Source organism: Cygnus olor, chromosome 9 (genome assembly GCF_009769625.2).
Source record: "Cygnus olor isolate bCygOlo1 chromosome 9, bCygOlo1.pri.v2, whole genome shotgun sequence".
Taxonomy (NCBI): domain Eukaryota; kingdom Metazoa; phylum Chordata; class Aves; order Anseriformes; family Anatidae; genus Cygnus; species Cygnus olor.
This window is the reverse complement of record NC_049177.1, coordinates 15093791-15118207: the sequence shown is the minus strand read 5'-3', so window position 1 is coordinate 15118207 and position 24417 is coordinate 15093791. Positions and strand designations below refer to the sequence as shown.

Sequence of the window (24417 nt, the reverse complement as noted above, 5' to 3'; positions counted from 1 at the left end):
CTCCCCTCCACTGCCCCTTGAGCTTTGCACATGTGAACATTTTCAAGTTAACAGACCAAGTTTCTGTGCTCAAGAAAACATCATTTGAGGTTTGTGCATGTCCAGCTCAAAAGCTACGTCAAGACCAAGATCCTTCTGCCCAAAACACAGAGCAGGGTCATTGCTAAAGTAGTCAGAGTTTGTCCCAAATACTGGGGAAGCCAGCTGCTGCTGCCAGAACTTCATCTCTCTGCAGGTTTGTTACATTTCTGTGTTTCTGCTGCACTTTACATAACAAAGCTGGAGACAGAGAGATTTCAGTGGCATTCAGCTATCTGACAAAGATATAATAAATACTTGCATTTAGGAGCTAAGGTGCTGCCTCTCCTCATACTGAGAGGCAACTGCCTGGGCAGGTACCCACAAACATAGGCAGCCCTCTTCTATGCCCACACCTCCATCCATGCTATGTGGATTATAAACCTCTTGGCTATTCTTTTTTCCTCCTTTGCCAGTACCCAGCTCCTTGTGCCCACAATCGGGTCTGGTTTCACAGGACAACAGCTAGCTGGAGAGAACAGTATTTTGCCTAAGGGCACACATAGGGACTGGCCTTTGGGTATTATTTAAATACACATACTAGGGACATTGAACAATAGAGGACAAAATCTTTTCAGGAATATTTTTAGGAAGAGATCTAACATGTTAGTATAGCCACCATATGTCAAATCTTCAACAGTCGACATTCAATAGGGCTTTACCACAAAGGGAAACAAAGATTTTCCAGACTCTGTAAGGACAAATAAAAGCATTGCAATGGGGTTGACCCAATTAGCAACTCCTACCTGAGGGCTGCTGCTCTCTATACCGCACACGCTATGATTAGGCAGGGATGAGGAAGATCACAGTCACACTAAAGGAGGCTGAAGCACATCAGAGCCTGCAGGCAGAGGGCACAGCCTCAGGACAAGGTCTCTGCACAAACCTCTTGCCTCAGTAGAGTCTCTTTCCTAAGAATCTGGTAACATTTGAGCAGCATTTTGAGTGTTGCAGGTGCTAAATGCTGTTTCTAATTGGAAACCAATTGGTATGATATTGCCTGCATCTGTGCCAAAAAAATAAATATAACAAAAAAAAAAATAGGGTTTTGCATGGCTTCTACAGTAACCTATAACTCAGCGCAGGCTCTCTGGGGCTGAATATGAACTTACTCAAAGCTTGGCCTGACTGTGGAGAAGGTGGAAAAAAGATTTGCAATCTGGAGTCATGTGTTCATGATGAAAAACAAACCAGGGAAACCTCCGCCACCCCACCAGTCCGTAGGGGTGGAGAGACATGAAGGCTGAGCCTGAACAGATTTCTGAAAGAGGCAGAGGACCTCAGAGAACCCCAGAATTAACACAAGGGAGGTCAGGGGACCAGGGGTACCAAAGGCAAACCACAAATAAGTGGCTTCATCATGGCATGGAGAAAAGCAAATTTTGGCAGGCCTTCTGAGACATCAATACACTGTTTGTTTTTTTCAGGGCATGGCATACTTTGTATGTCTAGGGTACAATTTCTATTAACATCAGCTGGATCAGTGAGCCCTCAGCATCCAGAGGCGTCATCACCCGCCTGAGCAAGTGTTCCCAGAAGGTTTTCAGCCATCTGTAACCCAGTCAAAGTTACAGCAAATCTCCCTCTCAAGGTGGACATGTCCTGCCAAACCTCCGGGCTTGGGCAGCGCTTTGTTTTCTCAACAAACCAAAGATAAGAATGCTCAAAACTACGTATGTTTCCCAAATCTTAGCCACAGAGAATAGGACAATTACAGCTGAAAGTTTCCAAAAACACAGAAACGCCTGAGGCAGACGGCCCTCATGGAAACCCTTAGCTCAAAGTGCTTGACAGAGATGCAGAGAGAGGTTTTCTGCTGGGAGATGCTGCCCATAGACATAGCTGGGCTGCTCTGTGCCTGTGGTGCTACAGGGGCAATGCTGCAGTCATCTGCGAGGCCAGGGTCCTGCAGACCAAGCTCTAGCAGCCTTCCCAAGGCAAATATTCCCATACTGCTTCCCCTCGCTGAGATGGAGCCCTGATGATCAGGGTGAAACCTCTCTGCAGCCACTGGTTTCTCCCCTTCTGGCCCCAAACAGCAGCCCGGATGGATTATTTTCAATACCAACATCTATTTACTGGCCTGAGAGGGGCAGGATAGCAGCACAAACTTTCTCTTCTCAGCACCCAGCCCTTGCTTAGTGAGTAATGAAAGAACAACAGGCAAGAAGAGGGAGAAGAAAGGCAGTGGAGCAGAGGCTGGTGTGCAGCACGCGGAGCTGGGCACCAATCGTGGCTGGGGCTGTGCCAGGGTGGCCCCATGCCCAGCTCTGGTGTGATGGGAGATGCCCTTCCTTTGTGCTGGAATGACAGGGGCTGGAGGACTGGACGTGCCGTTTCCCCCTGAAATGTAAAACAACTCCTGACCATTTTTACTCATTTGAAACAGCAAGTGTTTAAATGCTGCGCAAACTCCAGGTTGGATAGCATCATTATGGCCAGCTGAATGGTTATGGTGGTTTTTAATTAAACTTGTAATTCTTTTTGATAGCTCGCTCCAGGCTTTTTATGCAACATCAGCAGACACCAATAAACCCCTAAGAGGTCCCAAGGGTAAGATGGGCTGTAAAGTGCTCAGAGATCCCTGTGACCGTGCTGCAATTGTCATTGCTATGCACCTTTTATAGCCAGGTTAACTGCCATGAAAGCCTTCACACAGCAGATGTTGGCTATTCCGACTGCAAGCAGGTGCATCTGCCAGGATGGTTAATCTCCACTGAAATCTGAAGGGTGATGGCTCCAGAGCAAGGGTAATGAGCTGTCTGGAGTCCTGCTTGGACTGTCCTCACTCTGGCTTGCCTAGAAGTATGGAGAAAGCAAGAATTAAACTAGTGGGTAGGTGCGTGTGTCCCACATCCACTGGGACCTGAATCCACGAAGTTCAGTGGTGTTTTCAGCCCAGATTCTTCTTTCCAGCATGCCTCTTCATTACCCAGGATCAGCACTGGGTTGGGTGGGCCCGTCTTAATCCACTCCATATCACCAGCGTTTCTGCAGGGACCGGCTGCAACAGCCAGGTTGGGTGTTATTCCCTGGGCAAGGGAATCTCAGGACACCATGAGGGCAAAGGGAGGAAGAGAGCCCTTCCTGTTCCCTTTCCCCTTCCACATCCTGGATGGATCACAAGTATTCAGACTAATGTCCAGGCATCATGGGGTTCACAGCACCACGTTCAGAAAGAAGCCTGTTTGATGCATGGTACCATTTGGGGTTGTGGAAAAAATTATGAAGTGCCTAACAGCTTTTTCCAGGCGAACTTTGAGTCAATTTTCTTCCAACAGTCTGCATTCAGTTATAGTTTGGAATATGTGATCTCATGGTGTTTGTATTTATACCTCTTACAAACCCCCTTTTTTTATAGCATTGGTGTCTATAGGTTACTGTGAGGCACCTGGAGGAGTCACTGTAAGGTCACCCACAGGATGCCTCCTCCATGGAGCACATCAGTTTGGCTGCAGGACAGCTGCAGCTGAAGTCACTTTCTGTAGCTGTGAGGTGAAGAAATACAAGCAAGGGTTATTAAAGTGATGAAATAACACAATAAAAAGGGAAAACATGCTATAGGAAAAACACCCCTCTGGCTGGGGGTGATTACAAGGATTCGATAGCAGAAAGGGGCTTTTCCATCACCTATTCCTGCATTAGAAAAAAGTGAAGTTCCCCAAGTAAAAATCTCGAAAGGCAATTTCTTTCCTGAGTTCTTTAAAGAGCCCGTGATGTCTCATGGACAAAAGTTTCCTTACTGAGATATTTCTGTAACTGGTCTGAGATTCAAGCTGTCCCGGGAATGTCCCGCCCCACCGCAGAGGTGACCCCCTTGTCACCTCACAGTGCCACAGGCAGCAAATCAGCCTCATGCTATGCAGGGGCCACTTTCCTTGATAAAACAAAAACAAAAATAAAAATAAAAATAAAAATAAAAATAAAAATAAAAAAATAAAAATAAAAAAAGGAAAAGGGGGGGGAGCGGGGGAAGAGAAGGAAGCCAGGTACCTCTCAAAATCATGTTTGCTTCAGTGAGCTGGGACAGAAAAGCTGTCATTGCAAAAAAAAAGTCACCTCTCATCCAGAGGAGAATGGAGCCAGCCCTTTTCAGGGAAAAGCCCTGCACGATCTAGTAGCATGTGAGATACTGTGGGGCTGAGCTTTGCACAATGCTTTGGACCCAGGGTTTTAACTATGTTGTGCCACACCAGCAATAAGCACAGGAAGAGAAACACACCAATTCCCAAACTAATCACTGCTCTAAGGGGACTCACAGCACCCTGAATGCCCAGAGCTTATAAGAATATATATATATATATATATTTAACTCCTTTCCCCTATTCAGGACTCTTTTTTTTTTTTTTTTTTTCATGGAAGACAGCTAGGTGATAACACAACCCTTTCCAGAGCTGACTGCTACTGATTATTTTCCCTAGTGGAAAACCTCAGCCCTCCTCTACTCATTAAGACAGTCAGATTTGTTCAGCCAACAGATCCGAGGCGTTCCAGCACCCGCTGGAAGCAGTGGTAGCTTTCCCACTGACTTCAACGGGCACAAACATTCCCAAAACTGGAAACCCCAAATTACCTGCATGTGTTCTGCACATTTCTGAGGCCTTCCAACCGCTAATAAGACCATCGTGTTGCAATAATAAGTACAGTTACGTGAAACATTAGGGAGATTGTGTGTCTCAGCCTAAATCCTGGTTTACTCCAGTTGATTGGAGAACTGCCATAAATAAATCAGGATTTGGCCTCAAGTGTGCCGAAAGCTAAGGCCATCTTCTTCTGCCTGCTGCATGCACGTGGAACAACCCTTGGCTTGGGTCAGCTGTGTTATTCAATGTTATGATTTCTACAGCTGCCCAAGGAGTTTGAAGGCTTCTCACCCACCTTGTCCTCAGCCTCACGGCTACAATGGGTGCGAGGGGGGAGAAGGAACTTACAGCACCCTGTAAACCACAGCAGCAAAATGCACCCTCAGAGTAAGTGTTTGTAATTTATGAGTATTTTACTCTCCTATAACACGGTGCCACGAATAGTGGCAACTGCTTAGCTGGAGGAGCCGCACGCAGTGGAGTAAAAAGGTGGAAAAGCTCTTAACTGGCTTTCCTGCCAGATGGATGGTCCCCGTGCAGGAAGAGAAGGGAATTAGTCTCATTACCCCTGCCTATTTTTCCTGGCTCTCCTGTAAGGCTCTGCTCCAGCTTGTAGCCCCGCTGAACAGAATAGCTTTTTTTTCCATAGGCACAGCACAGGTTTGCTGGATCAGGCCTTTAGGGAGACACAGGTTTTGTGTTGTCTGTTCATGAAGGGCACTTCTGTGATGGAGCCGCAGGAGCCTGTGCAGCACAAGACATGGCCAGCGTGCTCCAGGCAGCCTGAAGCAGAACTGCACCCCTGGCACCCCCAGCAGCGATCCCTGACCCATGAAATACAATAGAAATACAAGACCAAAAAAATTGGTTCAAAAATACAAGACCAAAGCCCAGCAGCCATAGTAGGAACCTGTTCCTGTTTTTTCCCAAGCGGGCATCCCATTCAGCATGCTCCGTCCTGCCAAAGCAGTAATACAGGGGGGTAAATGCCTCCAGCCCCTCACTTTGCAAAGCCTCTCACTCTAATGGGGAAATGTGGAGAGGAAATGACCTCGGTGGAAGGATAGGGATAAAGCATGCATGGTTCTTGTGTACCAGAGCTGGACACTGCATGAGGAGGGCCAAACGCAGGATGAAAGGGGCAGAAAGGCTCTACCACCCGCGGGGCAGAGCTGATGCCCAAAATTACAGCCAGCAGCCCCTCCACAAAGCCAGTCAGCATCAGCTGGGGACAAAGCAGCCTGGCTGGACTGAGGAGGCAGAAAATGCACTTTTAGAGCAAAATCACGCCTTCTGTTGACTGACAAGTGCCGACTTAAGGGGCTTAGTAGGGCACAAAGCCCCCCCTTCTGTCTCTCAGTCCCTGCAGGGCGGGTAAGCAGCAGCCCCTGGCTGCAAGCAGGGAACACGAATACAGACAGCCGAGAGGGTGAGGAAGAGAGGAGAAAGTTTAGGAAGGGCCAGGACCCGTGGGCTCCATCCTGAGCCTCTTCCCCTCCTTACCCCCGCACTCAGCCGCGGGCCGGGCTCCAGCCGCCCCCTGGCGGCCCCACTGCTCCGGCAGCTCCCGGAGCCCCCCCCGGGGCTTCCAGGCAGCCCCCCCAAAAACCAGGCCGTGCTCTCACCCTGCTGGCTCCATCCCAGCCCCCCTAGTGAGCCGCAGCCGCCTCCCCATCACCTTTGGCTGGTCCCTGCCTAGTTCTGGAAGGAGCCAAGGCATGCTCTGCTCCAGAGCACGCCGCTTGGACTTGCGGATTGATGCTGTTTGTGTTTTTTTTGTTGTTGTTTGTTTTTTGATTTTCTGGTTTATCTCAGATGGGAGCCTGCAGGTAAGGCCAGGCCAACAGCAACCCAGCTGTGCCAAGAACAGCACCAGGCTTGGTCCAGGGGCCAGAAACCCCACGTGTTAGTCTCTGTGTCAGACAAATGAGCTGATAAAAGAACGGTGCTTGACGGCTAAAAGAAATGAAGAGGATCACAGTTATTTCATAAGTTTATTTCACACAGGCTGGTCACATCAGCCCTGACAAGGTCACATATACAAAAGGTTGCAAACTCTCCTGGGAGCCCTAATGAGAGCAGTCTGCTTTACATTCTCAGATGACATGAACATTGTTTGCCTGCATTGAAGACAGTGATATTAACATTGCACATCAGATGTCTACAGCACTTTGCAGGGATTAACTAGTTAAGCCCCATCACAGCTCCAAGCAATTTCTGCTTAGACATCATTATCCCCCATTTTATATATGGCAGGTGGCGGGATTTCTCCAAGCACAGACTCCAGCAGTGCCCAGACTCCCGGTCTGCCCCTACTGCTGTCTGCTGCAGGATGGTAAGCAAGGTCCGTGTGTGCAGGCAGAAGAGCTGGGGTGCAATGTGCTCGTCCAGCTGACAAGAGGAACCATGCTCATGTTATCTCATTATCATCTCATTTGGTTAACGAGATCAACACATATCCCCTGGGCAGCAGGCTGCTTTGCTTCAAACAGGGCTGAAACCTGATGGATTGACCATCTCTGGCCCATTTTGTCTGCTTTGTTTTTGTGTGTGAGGAAAACTGCTGGGTTAAAAGCCATGTAGGCCAGTGCTCCTGTTTATCTTGTAATCTTGTACAGCAAAGGCAGGCGGTGTGTAATCTTACCTGACAGTGAGTCAGCCCTGGGCTGAGGAGCCACCTCCATCCCAGGCTGTTTCCAGCATCCTGACATGCCCACCTGCAGACATCTCAGAGCAGATGCCTTTCACAATGCACAGCAAACAGGGCATGAAGTGCACGTGCAAACCCCACACGGTTTTGTACGACTGCAGTTAACAAGTTTGGTGTTGTCATTAACAGTGCAAGACCAGAAGCTCCCCCAGTCATGGCTGCTATCAGAATATCTGTTTTAGTCACAGACAAGGATGCCACATTTTTCTCAGTCCTTGTATCCTCTCCTTCTGGCATGCCAGCCTGACTCTACAGCTCCTGGGTCACTGCAGTAACCCTGCAGCTGTGGTTTCAGCAGCACACAGGGCCACCATCACAGCCACCAAGTGAGCAGGGAGAGCTGCTCCGTTGTTTGAGTGCCCCCAGCTCTCTTTTAGAGAGGAGCCCAGGACCACCAGTGTGCAGAGGAACCAGCCACAGCCCTGCACAGAGCTGGGAGCAGCTAAAGGCAGCCCCACACACCCTTCTTCTCCTCATAGCTAGAAGATTAACTTCTCCTAAATGTCCCAGTGAAATCCCGTCCTGAGATGATTTGGAAGATAAGATCTCAGAGACTGGTTCAAAGAGCCTGGAGAGTGAAGCAGGCCGTGCAGACAGCGGGACAGCCGGGGAGCAGCACCCTCGTGTTGCAACGAGGGCAGGAACTCACCAGAAAGGCCCAGACAGCAGCAGGGTGTGCAAGCCCTGCTCTGACTAACGCAGCCAGCCAGGAAGCCCACAGCGTGGGCTCAGCACCTGGGGACAGAGCTGTGAGAGCAGTGGCTGCAGAGAGCCCCCACCGCACCTTCATGGGCACAGGAGAGGGGACCCTGACTTGGCCACAGAAAGCTCAGGCTCCAGATGCTGTGCAGTGACTGTTTCATGTGGAAGGCTCTGGTGATGCTTTGGCACTGTTTCCTAACTAGTAGGAAAGAGAAAACCCAGTAGTGTGAAAAGATGCCCTGCCAGCAGGAAAAGTCCCCACAGCAGCAGCCACAAAACCAAGCACTGGGGCTTTTGCTTTGGCAATGAGAGTTCTGCACGGTTTAAAGCAAGGAGCAAAGCTACCACCACAGGGAGCTGTAGAGGCAGCCTCAGCCTTGCCAAGCTCTTCGATTAGCATAACTACTGAATACTCACTGACCCAGAACAGCTGACCCTGATACTCCGGCCATGGGGGACCTTGCCAGCCCCAACCCTGCTTTCAGTCCCTTCCAGCAAAAGCCTCCCCCGGGAACCTCAGAAATGTTCCTACAAAAAAAAAAAAAAAAAAAAAAACACACCTGAATTCCACTTATGGCCGTGAAACGGTCTATGAACTTTGAGGAAAAGCCATTTAACGAAAATAAAAGCGCTTTCCCACGCCTGCTCCGCGCACCCCGGGAAGGGAGCGGCGCCCCCGGCGGCTGCAGCTCCCCGGGCGCTCGGCTGGCTGCGCTCTCAGCCCTGCTTTGGAAGCGGCAGCACTCGAAGCTCAACTCATCCCCGAGGCAGCCAGGAGCAGCAGCAGGTTCCTGCAAGCCTGGCAGGGAAAATAATAATAAAAAAAAGTCAGCAAGTGAGCAGGGATGGGGGTGCGAGGTAGAGGATGCTCAGCTTCAGCTACCTGGGTGTCAGTGCGAGGGGGTTAATGTATGGGGGGTTCCTGGGGAGCACTCTGCTGCCTAGTAAAATGCTTTAAGTCTCTCTAAGCCACTGCCTGCAGAAAGCAGCCCTCCTCTGTGCTCCCCTCCCAGGTCAGGCATGGGCCTGGTTTCACATGAAAAACATCTCCTGGCTACTCCTTGCTGTTATGAAGTGTGAGAGCGACCAGGACAGGTGGGGATGCACAAAGAGGAGGACAGAAGTGCTCAGCCATACGGGGCATACACACAGCCCTGCTCATTCCTTCACCGAGCACCCCCAAGGTACAAGTCCTACACCAGGGCTCACTTCCCAGGCTCAGCAGCACCCTGCTCTCTGGGAAGCCAGACAAGGCAGGCCTTTCTTGGCAAGGGAGAAAAGAATCTGGGAGACCTCCTCAGCTCAGGTGACCCAGCAGCCCCCACTGCAAACAGCTGTAAATCCTCCCATGTCCTCACCACGGCATTCCTGAGCACTCCCCCTCTTGCTGGATCAGGGCCTGGTTGTATAAAACGTGTCAGTGCTGGCCAGGGTTGGAAGGTAAATAAGTCAGCCAGCTGTGTATCTATCAGAGGTTTTTTTTTGTTTGTTTGTTTGTTTGTTTTTGGCTGGGAACAGAGCTGACTTTAACCAGTGTAGAGCTGGGCACAAGCTGGCTCTTTGGCTTTGCCAGGCTCCCATGGGACCAGCTCAGCCAGACCCCATTCTCCAGCCTCACCAAGCTCCATGGGGGCTCTGCCAGGATCCCCTGGGTGGCAGCAGGAGCTTTATCCCTCATACAGCTGCTCTTAGCCTGGCTGTGCTCTGTCTCTCTGCACATCCTGAGTTACAGAGGGCAGCATATTGCCACCTGCCACAGAAGGACAAGACATCAGGGCTGGCTCCTACATCACCCCCGTTCTCTGCTTTCACCTTCTCATCCTACACCTTCACCAGCCTCACCCCCCCCCCAACACCCTGCCCCTCCAGCACAGCCTGGCCCATCTCCTTTCCATGGATCACACCACCACCACCTCCTCCTCCTCCTCCTCACAAGTCCTTTCCTGCTGGCTTGGTTATCTCTCAAGATAAGCCTGCCAAGGAGGAACAAGAACCTGCTCCCCACACAGGGGAAAGCCCTCTGGCAGGACACATTACCTCAGCTCACCACCATCCAGCTTCAGAGAACGGGTCAGCAGTGGGCAGCAACAGTGGGCATCACTACCAGGGGATGAGGGCTCCCAAACACCCCTCCTACAACATATCTCAGCTCCTGAGTGCTTGATACCTACCAAACCTGGTGTTTTATATAAGCTATTACTAATAGCCGCCCTGGGGCTCACCCCCATCGTGGTGGCACAACAAGCTGCAGAGCTCATGAATCACACCTGGTGCAGCTCTCAGCTCCTCCTCTGCCAGGTGGAGAAACACAAGGCACAGCCGCGATGGCACAGATAAGGGTGACACAAGCCCGTTCCCACTTCCAGGTGCCAAGGGATCACCCCTGCAGGTGACAGGCTTTGCATGGGGGATGGCACAGGGGCGCTGCCAGCCAGCGGGGTTGGGTGAATCACGCCTTCCTGCAGGTTTCTCCCCATCGATAATAACAGGAGCCTAGATGGCTGCTGCAGATACCGGCACCTGTGCTGCCATGCTGGCAGACGAGCCCCTGGCTGGCTGCGTGGGGTCTGCTTATCCACAGCACCTACCCACAGGGTGGCCCGTCACCCTGCGGTGACACACCACAAAGGCCCAGGCCACCAAAGATTTGCAGCCCTTGGGGTAGGGACCCGAGGGCCCTAAGGTGCTTTTTAGAGATTACTGGCCCTTGGGTTAAGTGATGTTTGCTGTGCTTCGTGCTTCTGAAGCTCCTGGGGTGCCCCTAAAATTCACCAGACTGCCCCTTTTTTCTCAGCTCAGTCCTCAAGGCCCGATTGCCAATGCCTGAGTCCCACCCAGCTTTCCAAAATTCAGCAATATTATCCTTGGGAGCATTAAACTCAGACACACAGGACTCACATGTACTTAACCTAAACAACAAGCCGAGGGCTTCCAAGAGATATTTCCTCCCCAGCCCAGCTACCCAAGGATGCGCATGCCTGAGTGATGATGCTGGGTAACATCAGGGTATTTGCCATCATCTCCAAACCTTCCTGTTCAAGCAACATCCTCTGGTGCCTCCATGGTTCATCACTGCCTTATGTTTGAAATGGATAGAAACAATCTCAGCTTCTGTACAGGGGAATATCACCCCAGGATCACATCCATCACCTCTTTACCCTTGAGCAGTCCCTGTGTCCAAGCTGAAGATCCCCCTTTTCTGTTCCCAATGCTCAGATATCCCTCCCCATATGTTGCTTTATTTTATTTTATTTTATTAACTAAAATAAAATAAAACAAAATAAAATAAAATATTTTACTTTTTCTGCTTCAAAAGCCATCAGTTTCCACTGCCAGAATATTTCCCAGGTTTTAGGCAAAGGCTGTGCTAAGATTATTGTTTAGAGGGTGCCAGCTCTCTCAGTTGCTCCAGACTTCTGGCTGGAATGCCCTTCATTCTTTTTTTTTTTTTTCCCCCGGAATGTTGTAAGTAAATTCAGGGCTGAACAACAGGGCAAATGGGAACCCTCAGAGCTGTGGGTTGCCCACGTTACAGGTATGGTAATTCCAAACTGATCCTCCTTTGTGCTGATAACAGGGCTTGCTATTGTTTTCCTGAAGTCCACATGTCCGAAAACACTGCAGGCGTAGATAATCACAGCGAGCACATGCTTTTGAATCTGTTTCTAAAACATGCCTGGGATTTAAGCTTTTTTTAAAATCATGACCCTGATTCTGCTTTTTTTTAAACTCAAAAGCAAAAATTCCCTTGGGTCGGAATGAAGAAGGGTCTAGCTCTTGAATACAATTTATAAAGGGGCAGATGTTCCCGTCTTTTGCTTTCTTGTGATGAATGAAGAAAGCCTGAAAGCTTTCAGCATTTCTCTTTCTTTTCTTTCTTTCTCTCTTTCTCTCTCTCTCTCTCATTTCAATTCATTTCATTTCATTTCATTTATATTTACCTGGGTGCTTGACTCATGGTGGCATTCCTTCCGTCCTTTTGCTGCTGGTGTGCCACTGTGCAGCTGAGAGTGCAAAATTCGCACAGCTGAAGAAAGAAAACAAGCAAGGGACATGTCAACGAGCAGGGTTCTTCCAAATGCTATTTTAGCAGTGAAAACCACGGGACCTTCTGACCTCTTTGTTTTCTAAAAACCCAGTAGCGAAGGTTTGGGAGCAGTTTGCTTGGGCTCTGAACCTTCATTTTACCTTTACTGGATGGGAGCTGTTTGCACTGCAGTCCCTTCATCATAGACGCACCAGCAAAGCATGTGATGCACAATGGAAAACAAGGGAAAAATCCAAAATAAGTCACTCTCCAGTTAAACATTTTTAGGATAGGACATATGAAAGGAAAACAAACAAACAAACAAACAACAACAACAAAAAAACCTCTAACCCTTTGTGTCCCTGTTCCCCGTCTTCTGTCACACCCAGTAGGATGGCTTTTGCTGCTGGCAGGATGCCCTCCATCCAACGAGCTGTGCATGCAGAGGGATGGGTCCTGCCACCCCCAGCGGGTCACCCGGTCCCACACAGCCACCCCACACCAGGCTGGGGTGTTCAGGGTGGCACCAGCTGTGGGGCTGTAAACATGTTGCCACTTGGGGCCTGATTCCCCATTGTGTGCCACTGCCGTGCTGCCGATGTGATGTTTGTACGGCAGCTCCTGGTGTCCCAGCTTGGGGATTATAATTACATCTCACCTTACCCAGCTTTTTGGCTCGCCTGCCCTGAATTGCTTCCCCAGACCTGCCCGACTTGTTCAGCTGCTGCTACCAGACCTGCTCATTATTCGGCACAAGCCCCCACCCACTGCCCTTCCGTGTGCCTTCATGTTTGTGCCTAAAAGCTGCAAAGGGACATTTTTTGGTGGGGGGGATGCCGATGAGGGTTTGCTGCAGCCCCCTGCTCCCTGGTCTCTGGGGGCCAGCCATGGGGCACAGGGATGTGTTCGCCTTTCGGCAAACAGGGACGACAAACAGGCTGGCCCTGTAGGTGACTCACGCCATTTCAAAATACGGAAAAATTAATGAGATGCTTCCTGAAACTTCAGTTCTGCTCCCACAAAGCACGTGAATGAGTGCAAGCCAGACAAAAGCAAGGAGCTGAGGCAAGGGAGTGGGGACAGGACAGGATCCCTGAACCTAGCCCCTTTCTGTCCCCACTGCTGGTAATTTCAAAGCCAGCCTCACGCAGCCAGGTGCAGGCAGTGTTGATGGAAGCAGCCTCTCAGGGGGAAACTTTGCCCTCCCCAGTGATGCCGGCTCCCATCTCACTGCAGACCTTGGCTCCTCGAGCACCAAAACTAGGGCACTGATAGCAAGAATCCCCCCTGCCAAATGCAGGGCCGCATTTCAGCTCTAGGTTTGTTCCCACTCGTTGCAAAAAGGACTTTCTGTGTGCAGAGGAATATGCTGAAGGTTAAACATGACGCAAGAAGTTTCAGGGTGCCCTGGTTGTGTCTGAAGAAACAGCCGTGCAGCCCCACGTGCAGCAGTGGCACCGAGGAGCACTCTTGCAGCGGATGCCTTGCCGCCTCAGACGTCGGGTTTTGTGGTGCCCTTCAGACAATGACCCCGGTCGAGGCAGCAGTTTCTGCACCCAGCTCCATAAATCCTGGAGTGACTCCTTCACCCAGCGGCTGATTCACCTGGGTCTGGAGTGACGCTGCGATTTACAAGGCGATTCCCAGGGAGCTGGGCTGGGTCAGATGCCAGCACCACCGGGGGACTCGGCCCCCATGGTGGGAACGGGCTGGGCTCCCCGGTCCAGCAGCACCCCGAGCTGTCACCGAACCGTGACAGGGTGCCCAGGACCTGAGCCTTGCAAAGCAGCAGCTCGGGGTCTCAGGGATTCACAGGCACTTCACTTCCCCAGCCTCTCCCGCAGGCGTGCCCAAAGCCAAAAATAGGATCAGCTGGAGCAAAGGGGCTGGTGTCCACGTGAGAGGTGGAGGATTTCATTTGTGCTCCTGCTCTGGCTGGTTCAGAGGCTGCAAATGGCCCATGAGGGAGTGCCCTGACCTTCCTAACCTTGGGCTGGTGGCTATTCCGGTGTCCTCCAGGCATGCCTGTTTGGTACATCACCCGTCAGCTTCCCGCATCCCTGGCCAGGCAGTCCTGCTCCTGACAGCCTCACTATCTGCTCCACCTGGCCTGGCTCCAGCAGGTGATTTCTCCACTCCCAGCTCCTTGCCCCACGCTGCTGGCCGATGTTTTTCCCGCAGGAAATTAGCTCCGCGGCTTTCTCTTTGTGTAGCTGGGTACAAACATATGAGGGGACTGGGGATCGTGAAGGTTTCATCAGATTTTTGAGATGCTGGCATGGGAGCAAGCCTGAACATGACCCAGCGAGGCACTTGGGACAGCAAATTCCAGGGGAGGAGAAACTGCACGAGAACAAAGGGAGTTTGTCTGAGAACAGGAGCACGAAGAAAAGTCCTCATTGTTTTAGCTAGAAGAGAGAGATGAAACTGCTTCTAAAGTTAGGTGAAGCTCCCTGCCTCCCAGTCATCCCTCATTTGTGATCCAAATTACGCTGAGTCCCGGGGCAGCACCTACCTTTGTTAAACTGAGTTATTTGCATCAGAAAAGAATCATTAAAAAAAAAAAAAAAAAAAGGTTTGGGCAAACGCTGCTGGTTCACCTGACTTCCTTTGAGATTACAGTCCAGAGGAGTCATCCCTGCCTTGCCACCACGTAGCAAGGCAAGGGACATGCAGGGGCTGTGGCAGAGGCAGATGCAGGAAGCCTTCCTCCTGCCCTGCTGCCAGCTCAGCCTGGCACCCCGCCCGCTCCCCACTGAAACTTCTCCTGACCTTAACGGAAAAGGGGAGAGTCCTCCCGGGTGACTCACAGCCCCGAATATTATGTCGGGAAACGAGCAGTTTAGATCAGTAAATAAGCTTGCTTTCATTTTCGGGAGTGACGGTTGTTCTGGATGGGGATCAGGTGCCTTGTTTATCTGTCCGGAGATAGGGCTCAGCTGAAAGTTTTGGTGGGTGGTGAGAGTCTGTAGCCGTGGGCTGCCCCAGGGCATTTTCAGACCTGAAAATCTGATGGCATTTTCAACTAGGAACAGTCAGGAGAGATCGGGATCTTTTCTGGATGTGAACTGACGTGAGCACCCGATGAAGCAGGGGCTCACCGCTAGTAATGCCAGGAGCTCGACAGCCTCACTGAGGACATTTCAGCTCGGGACTCACGAGCTTTCTGTTCCATCAGCCACAGCCATGAGTTTCTGTGACCAGAACCAAGTGAGCCCCTTTCCTGATGGGGTCCGACACTCCCCTTCCTGCACCGGTGTAGGGGAAGGTAAATGTGTTACATCTCCGATCTGCTGCTTTGCTTAATTTAAGCTAGATAAAAGTTGGCCGTAGCCCGTTGCTGCTTACTGAATGGTAACTGTGGACAAGATCTTTGCTGGTCTGAATACAGACCTCAACCAGCTGAGGAAAGGGATGTGATGACAAAGGTAGCTGTAATAGCAGGATAAAAGGAAAATCTCTTCCCTTCCTTTGCTGTTATAACAAACAAGTGGACTTAGCCTTTTTCCCTGTGGGAAACCCACATAAAAATAACAGAAATCACCCCACAAATGGCAGCAGTCCCAAGCTTTCATTACCCTTATGAAAGAAGCCTTTTACAAGCAGATGCTGTGATCCTCTCCAACCTTCTGGCACCTGCCTTTGCAGTTAGCCCACCGTGCATTTGTCACCCATGTGTGCAGGCTTGCACAAGCGCACTTGTGCTCTGCAAGTCCTGGTCAGAAAGCAGACCCTGTTCTCTCTCAGTGAGCTGTTAAGGTTCACCCCGTGGGAAGGCTGCCTGTGCCAGGACTTTACACCGACACACTAGTGCAGCCTTTCCAAAAGACATTAACCTGAGAGCCTAGCTTCAACAGTCAGCTTAAAATTTCACTGATCATCTGTAACAGAATCTCTCTAACTGGTTTTCACAGATGAGTAAGACCAGATACTGGTGCTTTTTTTTTTTTTTTTTTTTTTTTTTTTTAATTGCTACCATCAAGCTTAATTGTACTTTCGAGCTGAATGAATGTAAGTATACACAGATGGGTGTGGGAACAGGTCCCAGATTGCACCCACTGCATTCTTCTCGTCTCCTCTGGAAGGAGATATTGTCATTGTAGTAACCAGCCTCAGCCACCCCACAGGTTTGGGGCTGGATGGAGCCCAGAGCCTCCCTTCCCACCTGCGCTGGTCGGCCAGGGACAAGGTGTGGGAAGCTGACGTTGCCCCCACCCCATTCTTTGGGTCTGTGTGCACACAGCAGCCTCTGTAAATTTGAGTTTTTTTGTCTTTTGCCAGACCTAAATTCACAGACAAGCATCCACCAAGAGAAAAGAAACCTCTGTCATGGAGAAGACTGCAGTGCCATGGGGGCACAGGGAAGCAAGGGAGCCTGTGCTGGAGGTTAGCAGCATAGGGATCAGACCCAAGGAGCTGCTCCTCGCCCAGCCGGGTGCTGTGTTTGCCAGGACCACCTCTCCTTCCCCCCCCTGCACCTTGCAGTGAGTCCATCCATCAGCAGGTGCATCTGTGGTCTCTGCAAATGTGTGTAGCCATCCGTCCTGGGAAGGAAAACACCACAAGAGATGCTGAGCAGAACCAGACTCTAATAGGAAATCACCTCGATTGCTCTTAAGTAGAAAAGGCACTGCTCCAAGAGGAGCCTTTCCAGTTCTGGCCTGCTGCATTGTGAGTTGTTTTGCAGATGAATTCCAGGGGGAGAAGGAAGAGTGTTTGGTTTGCTTTTATCAGCATTTCTTCTGAAATTCTTTCAGTTCTTGTGAAAAGATAAAACAAAACAGGTTAAAAAAATAGGAATTCCTGGAAGAATCTCCCATGGGAAGTCACGGATGTTGTAATCACCTCTTTTACCTCCTATTAGTCCAGGAGATTTGAATCAAAATTGCCCATGTCACAGGGGAAAAAGGACCCCAGACAAGGCCGTTCTCTAAACGTCTTCAGAGAAACACTCATATTACTCTTCTTGCAAATCTCTCTGGCAGGAAGGGAGCAGGGCATGCCCTGCACTTCTTGTGTGATCCCCAGCCACCGCGTAAGGAATGCCTAACTGACCAAACCAGGGACGGGGCTGTGGTGAGACCCAGGACAAATACCTAGGAACCAAGAAGAGGTTGCTGATACAAACCAAGGGCTGCCCATCTCCTGGTTTGTCCCCAGGAGTGACCACACCTTGGCCAGAGAAACGAGACCCTCTGACCCCCAGTCTCCAGCCACTTCCAGTGCAGGGAATTTCCCTAGCCTGTTGTGAGCTGTGTTTTTAATAACCTCATAGGATGTATCTTCCGAGTACTGCTCCTGTCCACTTTGGCACTAGTAAACTTCTTGCATCCGTAAAATCCTCTGGCAAGACATTGTCGAATACCTGGCATGTGAAAGCACCAGAAAGTACGCTTCCGTGTGTGACTTTGGGCACTCCATTTATCCCCCTGAGCTTTATCTGCCCCCTTGTCTCCATGGGTATTGCTTCTTTAAAAATGTTACGAACAGTCAAGGTGCCTCTTGAAGGGGATTTCGGGTGCTGCAGCTCGTGATGTGTGCCCAGGGATGCTGGACACCACAATACCTGCTTCACAGAGCCCTTACTGGCCTTCAGGCATGCATGAGCAAACTCACTGAACTGCAGACATTTGATTCTGTCCCACCCTTGATACAATACAATACTTTTTTTTTTTTTCCAGCTCTGAGCTGTTTGCACAGCACCTGACACAGCTAAACTGAAGCCACTGATCAGAGGGCCCGGGGATGATGGTGTTTGTGTGATCCTGGAGGAATTAGGGTTAGCAGGGCACTGATGGGAAACTCTGCCAGTTCACAGGCAGCCTGTCACTGCCCCTTTCGCACAGTACAGATTTCATTATCCAGGTGAAGAATAGGAGGAAAGGGAGGGCTAACTTCTGAAAGCCAGGACACAGATAAGCAAGTTTGCCAGTATTAGGAGGGGGTGAACAGACTTGGACCAGGTACTTTACGAATCAACTTGAATCCCCTCCAAAGCCCTCGTGTTTTGGGGCCCAAGCAGACAAAGCCATGCAATCCTTCAAGTATTCTCTGTGTTGACACACGCTGCTAAACGCTGTGCATGCCAAGATGAAAAGAGGCAGCCTCCACTAGCCCATTATTCAGTGCTAGACAACTTGATTATGATGGAAACAAAATACACTTTTGCAATATTGACATTGTGATCTAGGGTAACAAACAAGTCCTAAGAGGCCCATTGCATTTTGAACTACTATTACTGTTGTAATTGATGTTTTTAACTCAGTCTGATACACCTGACCTGTCTCCTTTGGAAAAAGGTTCACACAAAATGTGATTCTAACACTGCAATTTTTATCTGCTCCTAAACTGGGGTCATGATGTCATCACATTTCAAAACTGGCCTGAATCTGGTTCTGGGGAAAGACTGTAAGGAAATTCCTATTAAAGCGTGGTGGTGTGGTGATAAGAGCTGCTCTGTGTCAGGAATAATTCATGCCTTTAGCAGAATTAGGTGTGTGCAAGGAAAGGCTTGTCATTTTTCTGCAGCCTTGGCCCCTGCCTCCAGTAAAGCTCCAGACAAAATCTTAGCTATTTTATGTTCCAGTTTCTGAGAAATTCTGCAGAAAGCCTGCGAGCTTTGCTGGCTTGCGGTACCCCAGGGCTCACCAGTACTAAAATCATGGTCCTGCCCCACTGCCCCACGTCCCTCCTCTGCTCCTGAGCTCTGAGGGTCTCGGCCCTTCTCCCTGCCTGGGGTTGCTCCAGTCACCGTCATCCTATCCAGCACCCTGAGGTGAGCAACTCATCTGTAGTGGAGGAGGAGAAGCACCAACAAAGACAACAGGAAAGCTTCAAAGCCTCCTGGGTCTGCAGGCACTTCTCAGGGGTTTAAGGTTCAGGGCTACAGTTTGCCTGCTGCCAACCTGCAAGCAGCATGCACACATCTCCTGCACTACTCAGGAGCTGCATGATGAAGAATTGAGGTGTGCAGATAAAACTGTAAAGAGCCAAGTAAGTCCTGTGGAGATAAATACTCCACACTGGCTTGTATTTCAGACAAGTATTTTCTCTGTCTGCAGGGCTTAGTCCTGTAGGCTTACCCTGCAAAAGGAAGCAGGCAGCCTAGAGCAGTCCCAGGAGCTCAAGGGCTGCATAGGTGTAAGTAATTATCGATAACAAATCTGGTAGGCAAATGGGGAGGTGTGCTTGAGCCACGACAATGTTGTATCCCAAAGCAGGACCAGCTGACAGCTCAGTGATTATTCACTGTCTGCCTCGTAGCTGTGCAAGGTATATTGCCATGGCACCCCGGTCTGTGCCTTGAGATCATTCACTGCTACTCTCGCTGTTGTCATTAACGATATAATTGCCATCAATGTCTGGAATCAAAAAGCAGCAGTTAGGGGACAGGTTGTAGGCAGGGGCTGGAGCTTTGTTTTTTGATGGTATCACCAGTGATTTGGGGCCAGTTCCAGAGTTTTGGGAAATATTGCTTGATCCAGTGCTGATGCCCTGAATTTAATTAACCTGGGCAGTAGCTCTTAATGAAGATCCAGCGTTGTTGCAGCAGATGCCAGGCTGGCACACACTGCACAGCTCGGGGGGGGGGCTCAGCAGGCTGCTCCCACCTCAAGGCAGCCCTGGTAGCTCAGCCCCAGCCCAGCTCCGGCCCCGTTATTTTTGCAAGGCCGACCCAGCCCTGGCCCAGCCCGTTGTTATTTTTCGTGCCGATAGAACATAGCTCAGCTCCAATGTGAGCGGGCAGGTTAACATCAACAGAGCCTTTTCCCCAAGCTAAACATATTACGGCATCGGCAAATTACAGGGCACTGTAAATCAGACTTCCTCCTGTGCAGACTGATCGCATCCCTCCCTGAAGGGAGGCGGTGGCAGGGGGGTTGTTCTTCCTCCATCCCATGCGTACCCCCAAAGGCCTTTATTGTGTTGTGTTGTGCCCATAAAAAAATGCACACAGGGAAGGTCCCCCTGTTTTTTTCTGAGCACCTGGAGTAAGGGAGGGCTCAAACAGCCCCCCCAGATCACCTGAATCAGGTAAATAAGTTTGTTGCCTGGCTGACAGGCATGTTTTGGCGGATATGATTTTACCAGGCCTCTTCCACAGAAGTGCAAAGTGTGGAGAAGTGCTCTCACAGGTCTGGGAAAAAAAAAAAAAAATCAGAATAAAATTAAAATGAACCCTTGAGCTCTTTTCACTGGAAAAACAACCAACACAGCCCACACTCTCCCTTCCCCCTTGCTGGCAGCCTTGCCTGAAGGAGTAACCCGAGGCCACCAGCTCCTGCTCTGACCTGCAGCCGGTGGCAGAGCCCTGCACACACACACGTCCATGTGGCTGGCTGTGTTTAAGAAAAAGAAAAAAAAAAAAAAAATCCCCTCTGAAAAAGCAGCAAAAGGGGAGCACACACAGGTAAATGATTATTTACAGCTGCAGCGTGGGAAGCGTTACACAAGCGGAGGGTGGAGCACGTTCCAACGCCTGTCCAGGGCTGTGGGCAGAAAAGTCTATCACGGCTGTGTTGTTTCTACTCCCCCAAGACAGAGTTAATGCTGTTTACCTTGTAATAAGAATGCTATTTCTTGCTTTTTTCCCCTTGGCTGAGCTTGTTTTCACGGCTCCCCTGCTGCTGTCCTGCTGGGGGAGCTGGCTCTGGAGGCAGGCAGGAGCGTGGGGCAGGGAGCACCAGCATCCCACCCCTCCTGCCTGCAGAACCGAGCTATGCACCTCTGAAATTAAAAATAACAGCCCTTGCCCTGCAGCAGGAGGTGAATCCGTGGCAGGAGGAAACAAGAGGCAGCACTAGGCAGCTCTCGGATAGCTGAGTCTCTCCTAGGACAAAGGGAAGTAGGAAAGCTTGGCACAAGCTGCTGCGTGCTGTGCTCTCACAGGTCTCTCCCTGCCTCCTGCAGCACATCCTCAGCTCTTTTTTTATTTTTATTTTTTTTTCCATGGAAAGCTACTTGCAACCTGTAGGGCCTAGGCAAAGGCTGGTTTTGTACCCCTCGGTCCTGAAGGTCCTTGCTGGAAATGCCAATGTAGGTCCATAGCTGTGATGAGATGTTTTGTTCTCAGCCCTGATGTGAAAAAAACATCCTTTTGTCATGGCAGTGACATCCTCCACCTTCCTGGGCAAAAGCTGGTGATGTACCTTCCACAAGCATGGTGTTTGGTGATGTGGTAGGGGAAGTACGTAAATATCAGGGTAAGGACAGGACTTGTGCAATGGCCCAGAATGTGCCAGCAGCTGACATGGCCCGGCCTGGCACCTCCAGCCAGGAAGAGCCTGGTATGCTCAGATAGACCTGGTGATGCCAGGTCTTTGGAAAAGTCCTTCCTCAGGGAGGGCATGGCCAACTGTAGAGAAGTTTTGGAGACAGCTGGAAAGTAAGGGGTTTAGGGAGAAAATCCTTCTATTTTAGTAAAATGATTCTGGTTTGGAGCAAGGCAAAAATGATCACACAAAAATACTATAATATGGGAAACTTAACATTAAAGTTCCAGTTCCTGACATGAAACCTCCTCCTGGGCCTGGCTGATGGACCAGACAGGAGCAAAGGGCAGTTTCTGTGCCCTGAGGCAAACCCAGCAGGGGCTGCCTGGTGCTCAGCCCCCAGCCCAGGCAGGGCCCCCGGCTGTGGCTGCTTGCAGCAAAGCAGAAGCATCCCCAGCTTCCCATGTCTAAGGGCTCCTGGGGTCTCCAGCAGGCCTTTTTAAGAGCTGTAGACCCTAAAAACACCAAGTCCCTGACGCAGTATGCTAGGAATCCAGGCAGGGCTTTTCTGAAAAAAGCTGTAGGAGTTGGGATGTTTTCCAATCAAGCACGAGGCTCAACAAAAGTGTTTTTCACTTTCTGCTCACTGATGCAGATACCATAGTGTGTAAGGCTTCTGCAGGGACTGCAGGCAGGGCTGGAAGCAACGTACTGCAGAAAAACAAACTCTTGTCACAGGCTGGGCTTCTGGAAGCAGAGAAACAGCAACCAGGCAAACTGAAGAGCCTGTGGGGTTGACGGAATGAAGAATTTAATAAATGAGGAAATCCGTGCAAATCTGTGTTACAGTCAAAGGGCCAGATTTAGAAAGCCCAGGTCAGTTAGCCATTTGGATGCAAAGTCCCAGCTGAAACATGTGGTGGTTGTGATTCTGTGGCTGGTGGTGTAAACTGCAGCCCTCTCTGAAAAATGGGTGTACTTGGACCAAGCCTGTGAAGAGCAATCATATTCCTCTGGGACCTCTGCAGGGGCACCAGACATCTGAGCAGGATGACTGAGAAGGGGAATTTTACTTGAATACAGTTGTGGGGCTTATTTAAAGCTTAGAGGGACTTTGAGAGAGGCAAAACCTCATGGATGGGGTATAAATATTAAGACTCATGCAACTCGAAGGGGAAGGAGGAATGAAAAAGCCTCAAAAAGAGCAGATATGCACAGGTAGCAATAAACACCCTGGAGACATAAGTTCTTGAGACAGCTAGGTCTGCTGCCCTCCACCTTGTCTGAGAGCAGCTGTTCCTGGGGGCAGGGAGGGAGGGCACACAGTTCAAGCACCCCTCTGCTCTGTGTGACACCTCCATCTTCTCACTGGAAGGTGGGCAGTGTGCAAGCAATGTCCCACAGAGGAGAGATCCCGATGACACACACGCACATGGGTGACTTGTTGGCAGGCCTCCAGCTACTTGAAAGGTTTTGCACTGCAGTGGGATGCCTTCTCAGGTGGACACTGGTGTAAAACACTGGAAGAAGGTGCTGCTACTATTGGCAGCTTCTAGAAGTCTTTTGCCAGAACTCTGAAACAATTTTACAATATTCTCAAGTCACCATCTGCCCTGAAGTTATTCCATGTCTACATATTCAGGACAAAGGCTCTAGCTTTCAGTCTAGTTCCCCACCTAAACTTGTAAAATTTGTTACTTTTGAGCATCTTCAGGAAGTTACTGGCAGTTCTAGGATTTGATCTTAAGAAGTGATGCATTAACTTCTTTTCTTCAGTAACGCCTTCATTTCTGCTTTGGCCTCATTAAAAAAGATTCTGAGCTTGTATGAATATTTCACAAACATTTACCACCAGCTGTTACCAGCTCCATTGGTTATTTTTGGGATCTCCATTGTCAGAGTTCGGAATGCTTTAATACACTACATATATGCTCAGAGCAGTACAGAAGACAAAGGCAGATTTATTGCAATGAATGCTTGTGTATATCAGAAACTGAATCTGATAAAGGGCATTAGCACAGACAGCTTCTGATTGAGTTGCAGAAGCCCAGAAATCCAACAGGATGGTGCTATTCCAAAAGCATCCTGAGCTCTTCTTTGAAATACCCAACCAGTATAAACAAGCATGTAATTCCCTCACATGATGTTCCCAGCATATTATACACAGCTCCGGCACCATGTGAGTAATAAATATGGCACGGAAGAAGACATTGAGAAGCAGTCAAAGTTGCCATTGTCTCTACAGACAAATGCCATCATTTACTACAAAAGATGGCTTTAGCAGTAGGAATGCCAGGGTCACATGCAAGGCTTGAAATCCAATGGGAAACTCTCACCCAAATCTCCATCTGTCACTCCTTTTCTACGAAACCTACAACAAAGATTGCCAAGGGACTGCAGAAAATGTGGCAGCAAAGCAGAACTGCATGATTTTGTGAAATATATTAGAAAAGTGTTGGAAAGCACCTGAGTAGGATGATGGATGTGTGAGGTGGCCAGGCTGGGCCTGGGACAGCTCCTGACACTTCAGCCCTCCAGGTTTGCGTCTCCCTTCCTGGATAGGGGGAGAGAAGATACTGCCCCTTGTCACCCCTCAATTGGGATTAGGATTATAAAACAGATGGGATTATTTGCCGCAAAATTTCACCCTGGCTTTCCAGCCAACCTGTTGGATCCCACAAATTCTATCCCAATGAAAGTTTACCTGTGGACTTCACGAAATTAGAACTACAGCAAGCAAAAAAGCCAGCCTCTGTCTCTTCCTTGTGCTGGTCTCACACAGGTATGAGTCTCCCACAGTGGCCTGTTTGTGCCAACAGCTGAGACATCTTGACATCCATTTACAGGTGGAAGCATTTTCCTTCCTCCTTCTCCTGCCCAGACCCTTACTCTTATACAAGAAACTTCTGAGCGAAACTTGCAAAAGTCCTCTGAGAGGGAGTAAGCACGAAAACATGGGAAAAAATTAATCTCAATGGAAATCCTTGACTAATTGACAGGTTGGAATAAGAATGACCACAGATCCCAAACTATGCCAGGCAACCAGTCTGCTCCAGGCACTGCAAGCTCACTCAGCCACATGCTTGTCTGTTTTGCTCTGCCAGC

General features: G+C 49.8%; 1 long non-coding RNA gene across 1 annotated transcript; it reads right to left on the bottom strand.

The window, feature by feature from the left end:
• Positions 1–8638: 8638 nt before the first annotated feature.
• Positions 8639–10236, bottom strand: LOC121074921. The gene is made up of 2 exons (XR_005822622.1): positions 10111–10236; positions 8639–8872 (listed from the first exon to the last, which is right to left on the bottom strand). It is a non-coding gene; the product is annotated as an uncharacterized LOC121074921 (long non-coding RNA).
• Between the last annotated feature and the right edge of the window lie 14181 nt (positions 10237–24417).